Source organism: Capsicum annuum, chromosome 3 (genome assembly GCF_002878395.1).
Source record: "Capsicum annuum cultivar UCD-10X-F1 chromosome 3, UCD10Xv1.1, whole genome shotgun sequence".
NCBI lineage: Eukaryota > Viridiplantae > Streptophyta > Magnoliopsida > Solanales > Solanaceae > Capsicum > Capsicum annuum.
The window spans coordinates 244,410,170-244,419,169 of NC_061113.1; the positions used below are offsets into that span (position 1 = coordinate 244,410,170).

Below are 9,000 nucleotides of genomic sequence, written 5' to 3' on the forward strand. Positions count from 1 at the left end.
TCTAAAGCGATGCTTGAACTGGCCGACTAGGCTGACCCTAATACTGAGAAGGCTGCTGATGAGGGTACCGACTGTGAAATCCTCAGCCTGAGGACTGTGAACCACTGTAACTACCCTAGTAGTGTGGTCTCTTATCACTGCCCCCTTAGGCCTCACGATCCATCTCCTCTATGGAATAAACATGCTTGGCTATCTCCGAAAAAGACTTTCCTGAAGTCACCAAACTCTGTGTAGCTCTACGGAGTGACAATCTTAATCCCCTAACAAAGTATCGAATCCGCTCATACTTCGTATCCAGAATCATAGTGGCGTGTCTGGCTAACTCATGGAATCTCGCCTCATACTCAACCACCGTCATAGAGCCCTGTCTCAATACTGTAAAATCATCTTGGAGATGCTCATGCATGCTACGAGGCATATACTTCCCCAAGAAAGCCTCGGAGAATTGAGTCCAAGTCACTGGTGGAGATCTAACTGGCCTAGAATCAAGATAACTTGTCCACCACTTCCTCGCTGCCGTGTCGAACTGATAAGAAACAAAGTCTACTCCTCGTACCTCAACCAACCCTAAATTTCACAACCGTTGCTCGCAACTGGATAGGAACTCATAAGCATCCTCTCCCGGGATCCTGGCAAACCTGGGTGGAGTCAATCTCAAAAATTGACCCAACATCTTCTGCTCCTCTGTAGACATAAGTGGCTGGGCTACTGCCGGCTGTGGGACTACTGGTGCTGGCGGAACCTCTACCCTAGGAGCCGCTGCCACAGACTGTTCCCCTAAATCTACACCACCCTGTCCTGCTGGCTGAACTCCCACGACCGGTGGACCACCAACTAACCCCAATAACTGAACTAATATATCCCGAATAACTGAAAAAGATATAAAGCCGGGTGGAGCCTGGGCTGCCCCCTGGCCCACCTGCTGATGTGGCGGAATACCTGGAGCTATCTCAATCCCCGAAGCTATAATAGGATCAGGTTCTGGATCCCTGACCTGATCTCAAATAGGGGCTTCTGCTCTACCCTGCCCCTGATATCTGGGTCGGCCTTGACCCCAAGATAGAACTCTAGTAGCGGACCCGCGGTCCCGACCCCCTGCTCTCGAACCTCATGTCCTAGCCATCTGCGTAAAGGGTGAACCAATAAAAAGATTACAACTTAACTAGACTCAACGCACAAAATGGATCAAGAAAATGAGATTTTTTTTTCTAAAAATGCTCTGTAGCCTCCCAAGGATAGGATACAGACGTCTCCATACCGATCCACAGGACTCTACTAAACATCGGCTCCAGTACTAATAGTACCAGTGTGACCTATGCTCTGATACCAACTTGTCACAACTTAATTTATTAATAAAATAATATAAATATATCCTAACTTAAAGAATTTTATCAATATCGAAAATATTCTATAAGGGCACTAAATTATATTTCTACCAAATGACAAATTAAATTAAATAATCCACGATACATTTAGTTAGTACTAAAATTATATGAAAATACAGGAAAATGGCCGTAAGGGTCATTACATTTTACCCTTCTTTAAATAAATAAAAGTTTTACATAATCGAGAAACCACCAAAGATTTATATAATTTTGTAAGTATTTATTAATTAATGGTAAGTTAGTAAAAATATTTTTTGTTTTCTATGTTTGAATTCAAAGGAGTTGGAGAATTTTAGTAGTTCTAGTTAGCTACCTAACTTTCACCTTTTAATCCCTTCCCCAACCCCATTTCAAAAATATAAATTTATTAGAAGATTATCTTTCCTTATGCATTACACCAAACGTCTCAATCACTTATAAAGTGAAGTAATCCTAGCTTTATTTTTTTAAAATTGTCGCTTTAATTTCTTGTCCTTCATGGCTGCATTCTCCTTTCATTTGGTCTCTATAATAAAAATCTATAAAAGGAGAACAACTCCCCAATCCTCAACCATGCACATTTAACCAATATCTCTTCTATTTCTTGCAAAATATGAAAACTAATTACATTCGAAAAGAAAATGATATCCTTATTTGCGTTTCTTCCCTTCTTAATTTTCTGGTCATTTGTTCTACCATCATATTTCCAGCTTTCATCCAAAAAATTCAAGAAAAATCTTCCTCCATCTCCTCCTAAGCTTCCATTTATCGGAAACTTTCATCAACTGGGCCTACAACCACATCGTTCGCTCCAAAAACTATCTAACGAACATGGTCCAATGATGATGCTTCAGTTCGGCAGCGTGCCTGTCTTGATCGCATCATCAGCCGAAGCAGCTTCACAGATCATGAAAACCCAAGACATGGGCTTTACTAACAAGCCCATGTCAAGTATTCCCAGCAGGCTCTTTTTCGGACCCAAGGACGTGGCTTTCACCCCATACGGTGAGTACTGGAGGAACGCCAGAAGCATTTGCATGCTTCAGCTTTTGAACAATAAAAGAGTCCAATCTTTTAGCAAAATCAGGGAAGAGGAAACTTCTCTTCTTCTAAAAAAGATTAAGGACTCAATCGATAACTCACAGGTTGTTGATTTGGCAGAGCTGTTTGTGAGCATGACGAATGACGTGCTTTGTAGAGTGGCATTAGGAAGGAAGTATTGTGACGGGGAAGAAGGGAAAAAGTTTAAGACATTGTTATTAGAGTTTGTTGAATTGTTGGGTGTTTTTAATATTGGTGATTTCATGCCGTGGCTTGCATGGGTGAATCGTTTCGATGGTTTAAATGCCAAAGTGGACAAAGTGGCTGCAGAGGTTAGCACATTTTTGGAAGGTGTAATTGAGGAACACAGGGAGACGAAAATAGATGACGAAGAGGAAGAGTCAGCAGACTTTGTGGATATACTGCTCCAAGTTCAGAAATGAAAACAAATCGGGTTTTAAGGTTGAAATGGATTCAATTAAAGCTATTATAATGGATACGTTTTCTGCAGGAACAGATACAACCTCCACTCTTTTAGAATGGACAATGAATGAACTCATGAGGAATCCAAAAACATTGCGAAAATTAAGAGACGAGGTGAGACAAGTCACTGAAGGGAAGTCAGACGTAACAGAGGACGACTAGGAGCACACGCCTTAATTAGCAGCAGTGATCAAAGAGAGTCTACGGCTTCATTCTCCGGTGCCATTGCTTCCTCGAGAAGCAATAAAGGACACCAAAGTGTTGGGCTATGACGTAGCTGCTGGAACTCAAGTCTTTGTTTGTCCCTGGGCCATCTCCAGAGACCCGACCATATGGGAAAATCTGGAGGAGTTTCAACCAGAAAGGTTTTTGGACAGTTCTGTGGATTACAAAGGGCTAGATTTCGGGTTAATTCCATTTGGTGCTGGACGAAGAGGTTGTCCCGGAATTACATTCGCTAAAGTTGTGAATGAGTTGGCATTGGCAAGAATGTTGTTTCATTTTGAATTTTTGTTACCAAATGGAACAAAACCTGAAGATTTGGATGTGGATGAAGCACTTGGAATTACAGTTAGGCGAAAGTTTCCTTTGTTAGTTGTTGCATCTCCACGTATTTGATTTCTTATGTTGTATGTAGCAATGGCTTAGGAAGTTGCTTTTCATCTTGAAATTTTACCATGACATTACTGCAGTCTACATTCTGCAAGGTTGGCTGCCTCCAACATACGCTAGGCAAACAATGTTCCTCTGTCTCTGGTTGTTAATTGTACTTCCTAATTATACTATGTGTTGGGTTCAATATGTATGAAAAAGGTGTGAATGGAAAATGGAGGGACACAACCTTTGAGGAAAAGACATATTGTTTTGGAAAAGGAGTGACTACTCAGATAGTTGTTCAGAAAAAGACACAATGTTTCGAATGAACAGACATGACTCTTCAAAGGATACACCTTTTCAAATGAACCATTGCCACCTTTGGGAAGGGGCACTTGATGGCTATATAAACCTGCATTTATCCACAAGTTTAGGCATGAAAATTTTTCTGAATATACAAACTCTTCTTGTCTTCAAAACATTCTGTGTGATCAATCAAATCATTGAGTGAGTTCGAAGAGATTCCAATTATTTAAGGTACTGCTACAGTTGGTTTGTTTGACCATTTTATCCTGGGAGAAAAAATTCACAACCTCGGGTACTTGAGGGGAATTATTTCCTTAAGTACACTCCGTGAATTCGGAGGATTTGGCCGTTTCTGTTTCATCTTAATTTCTGAAAAATAAAACACACTTCTTTGAAATATTATTTTGATCTTGTGTTGAGGGTGTTGTTATACTTCATGGTGTTCTTGTTTTAAACTTAAACTAGTGTTGAAGTAGTGTTGCGAAAATACAGATTGTGTGTACCCGAAACACTACAATCTTAAGGAAATAATTTTTAGAAAAAGAAAGAAAAAAAAATTTTTTTTTTTGCTTGTTTGGTGAAATTTTCTTTTCACTAAAGTTTTTTTTTTTTTCAGAATCTGTATTACTTGTTTTTGGAGATTAAAGCTTTAAGTTTTCTACTCCATTTGAACTTAACTTGTAATTCGAAGACATAAAATCTTCATCACAAGTTAAAGATCACTCGGTTGACGATTAGAATTCATAAAAACTTCATCGTTAACTAGAAACAAGAAGAAGAGTTTAAAGTTGCTTAACTTTATAAGTAGTATTCTGAAAATACTAAATTTTATTGTCTTGTGGTGACAGAAAAAATGACTAATGAAAGTCAAATGCAAGATATGGCTACGACTGTGGGGGCAACTAGTATTACCTCAACAAGTCGAGCAAATGCTCAGCAACCAATGGCACCTGCGGAGAAGCCCGAAAAATTTGCAGGCATTGACTTTAAGCGATGAATTGTGTGGGACACTTGAATGAAAATTTAAGACAGAAGATGCGGGAATTAAGAAGTTCTTTGTTGCAAGGTTCCTGGACTTTAAAATGATAGATAACAAATCGGTTGTCTCTCAATTCTAGGAATTACAAGTAATTATCCACGATCTCCTAGCGAAAGGTTTGATTGTGAATGATGCATTTCAAGTAGTAGCGATAATTGAGAAGCTACCACCTATGTGGAAAGACTTCAAACACTACTTGAAGCACAAACGCAAGGAGATGACTGTCGAAGATCTTATTGTCTGACTGCGTATTGAAGAGGATAATAAAACTGCCGAGAGAAGGTAAAAAAGGAATTCTACAATTAATGGAGTACATATTGTAGAAATGACCAAAATAATTCTAAGAAAAGGAAGAAAGTTGAACAAGGAAGCAATCAACCTAAGAAGAAGTTCAAGGGAAAGTGATTCAACTGTGGCAAGATTGGCCACAAGTCCACGGATTGTCGTGCCCCTAAGAAAGGCAAGAAAAAAGGACCAAGCAAATATGATTGAGTCCAACAAAGAATGTGATGATCTGTGTCCTATGTTTTCAGAATACAACTTGGTGGGGAATCCTCGCGAGTGGTGGATGGATTTTGGTGCCACCCGTCATGTTTGTGCCAATAAAGAGTTATTTTCGTCATTTGTTTTGGCTCAAGTAGAAAAAATGATCTACATGGCTAACTCCGTTACAGCTAAGGTAGAAGGAACAGGAAAAGTGGGCTTGAAAATGACTTCAGGAAAGGTCTTGACACTTAACAATGTCTTGTACGTTTCAGAATTATGTAGAAACTTGATTTCTATTTCACTTCTAGACAAGAACGAATTCAAATGTATAACCGTTTCTGAAAAAATTGTAATTAGCAAAGGAGAAGTGTACGTAGGAAAAGGCTATCTCACTGAGGGTCTTTATAAGATGAATGTAATGAATGTTGAAATCAGTAAAAGTTCAAATTCTTCTTACTTGCTTGAGTCTTATAATTTGTGGCATGAATGTTTAGGCCATGTTAATTACAAAATGTTACAAAAACTGATTAACTTAGAAGTTTTTCCAAATTTTGAGTGCAATAAATCAAAGTGTCAAATGTGTGTGGAATCAAAGTATGTAAAGCATCCTTATAAGTTCGTTGAAAGGAATTCCAATCCCTTAGACTTAATACACACTAACATTTGTGATATGAAGTCAACACCATCACGTGGTGGGAAAAAGTATTTCATAATGTTTATTGACGATTGCACTAGATATTGTTATGTCTACTTGCTAAATAGTAAGGGTGAAGCAATAGATGCGTTTAGGCAATACAAAACTGAAGTAGAAAATCATTTAGAGAAAAAGATAAAAAATTGACCAAGTAATTTACTTCATTATCTCTTGCATATTCTTGAAACTCCTAAAATATCCTTCCCTATTCTAACTTATTCTTCCATTTCTTGCTCTCTCCCAAGGCTACTCTCTATCATAGTTTATATATTATTTTCTTTGCATTTTATAATGTTATGATTAATTAGTTGATTTCGTTATTCAAATTTTATTATTCAAAATTTTTATTAATTAAAAAATATAAATATTATTTGAAAAAGTCTGTGGATAGAGGTAGAATATATTCCTCTTCCATCACAATGAATGTCAATTTTAAATTTTTTCGTGACAAAAAAGATTAATAAGAAAATTCTTTTTATTCTTGTTGTAATTAATAATTTTATATTGCAGTGAAAAATATTTTTTTGCTATTTTTCAATTTCATACAATGTTTTCAGTAAACAATCTGAAATTATTAGAAAATAATTTTATCTACAAATTACAAATTACTAATCATATTAATAAATCACCATATTTCAGCTTTTTTGATTAAAAAAAATAACTAATTATTATCTAGAAATTTTAAATTTTACGAGTGAGATTCTAGGACTTTTTCATGAAGTTTCACATGTGAAGTAATATAACTAAAAAGCAATCAGCGATGAACAATTTTTACGTACGAATTAGGTGTCAATTCATTATCATAGTTTTTAAGGAACTCAATTGCTATGCCAATCATATAAAATAAACTAATTGTATAAAGACACACCAAGAAGAAGAAGAAGAAAGAATAGCTGTGATTGAAAAACAAATAAAACATAATGTGGAATTAAATCAAGTAGCCATTCATGTTTAAAAAATGATGTTTATATTGAAATTGAATTAAAATATATATCAATTTTAATTTGAATCATTTTAGAATTTTTTTTTAAATAATAATCAACTCTACATATTGTTAACAACTTTAAGAGTGTTTTAGACATTTTGACAAAAAGAAAGTGCTTAACAACACTTGTTTACCAAACACATTAACAACTTTTTTTTCAGTTTTAAAACTTTTATCCAAACACGTAACTGCTTATTTTTAAAATAAATTCCAACAATTTCAAAATCACTTTTAAAGAATTTTTTAAAAACCTTTTTTTTTTTTCAGTCTATCCAAACGGACTCTTAGGAGTTGCTTTTCATCTTGAAATTTTACCATGACATTACTGCAAGGTGGGCTGCCTCCAACATAAGCTAGGCAAATAATGTTCTTCTTTCTCTGGTTGCTAATTGTACTTCCTAATTATACTATGTTTATTCATTTGTTCAATGTATCAATATTTTTAATAAAAATGTATCATGATCGACGTGAAACCTTATTTTTAGCTTATCTACAGTGGCAGAGCCACCTTGTAGTTAGCAGGTTCATCTGAATCTCTTTCGATAGAAAATTATACTATTATATGTGGTTAAAATTATTTTTTATGTATATATAGTTGATGTTAAATCTCCTTCGGCTAGTTCATATACTTACTTTTTCGATTTTAAACCTACTTATTAAAAATTCTGACTCCGCCACTACTTATCTAGTAGTAGCAGCAAACACACAAGTTTTTTTTTTTTCGGGCACTTGGAAGAAACCCCTTATGGTGGCACAATCCTGAAGCGTTTCAACCCAAGAGGTTCTTTGGGACCAGCATTCATGTCAGAGTAGATGAGTAACTTTGGTAAGAAAAATCTCATTTTTTCACAAAAAATTTCACCCCATTAATAATTGTTGACATCCAATTTTTACTCTCCGTGTCTAAAATTAACGTCTTCAGGCTTTTTATTCGTTAAAAGGCTCAGCATAATTTTCACATCTTTTTACAATTGTTTGATAAATTATTGATAATTATCCTTTATTTACGATTTTGATCAATTTTTCATATTTTTATTTTTTATAATTTATTAATAATTTTTCTAATTTTAGAATTTTTATCAATTCATTATTGTTCTTAACATTTTACAATTACCCGCACACGTGTACGACATGACGTTATATATATATATATATATATATATATATATATATATATATATATATATATTACAATATTTCTAAATTAATTATATTTTAATAATTTTGATATTTTTTACATTTTTTCATTCAACATCTATATTTTGCAGTCCGCAAACGCTGAGTCGGATCAATTATTTTTGTACAGTATAATAATTTGATGTCTTATCGCATCCGACAACGACTACACAATAATGTCTTGTTACGTTCGACAATGACCACTCAGTATTGCCTTGTCACATCTGACAATGACCACTCAATGACACTACCCTTTGGACAATAACTCTATCCATTGGTCAAAAGGATGAACATCTTTTGATCAATATCTTAAGAACTAAAGGATGTGCTATTATAAAAAGAGGGGACACCCCTTTATCCATTGGATAATAGGAGTGCCCAATTCTATTATAAATAGGCAAGGATGGAAGACAATTTTATTCATCTTTTCTCTTTACACACACGTTTTCATACACCCACACATATTTTTTTTTCTCTCTCAAATACATATACAAAAAAAATACAAGAAAAAATCTTTTCTTATTTTTCATTTTTTCTCTCAAAAATACACAAATGCATATGCATATTTTTTAATCACACACACATTATATTCTTTTTTCTCCCCTCTCTCAAGAATAAACAAATACACACAAATTTTTTCTCCTTTTTCTCTCTCTCAAACACACATATACACATAAAATAAAGTAAATTTTTTCTCCCTAGTTTAGTGAAATTCCACCATTTTTACTAGGGATTATGTTGGTTACATTTATATATATATATATATTTCTCAAGTGTTGTTGTTACTATTCATATTTTCTTACTGTTCATGGCCGAAACTTTGTGTCCCAGT

The 9,000-nt window shown here is 34.9% G+C and overlaps 1 pseudogene; it reads left to right on the top strand.

Annotated features, from left to right (window-relative positions):
* Positions 1-2,005: 2,005 nt before the first annotated feature.
* On the top strand, positions 2,006-3,558 carry LOC124897145 (annotated as a pseudogene).
* The last annotated feature ends 5,442 nt before the right edge of the window (positions 3,559-9,000 follow it).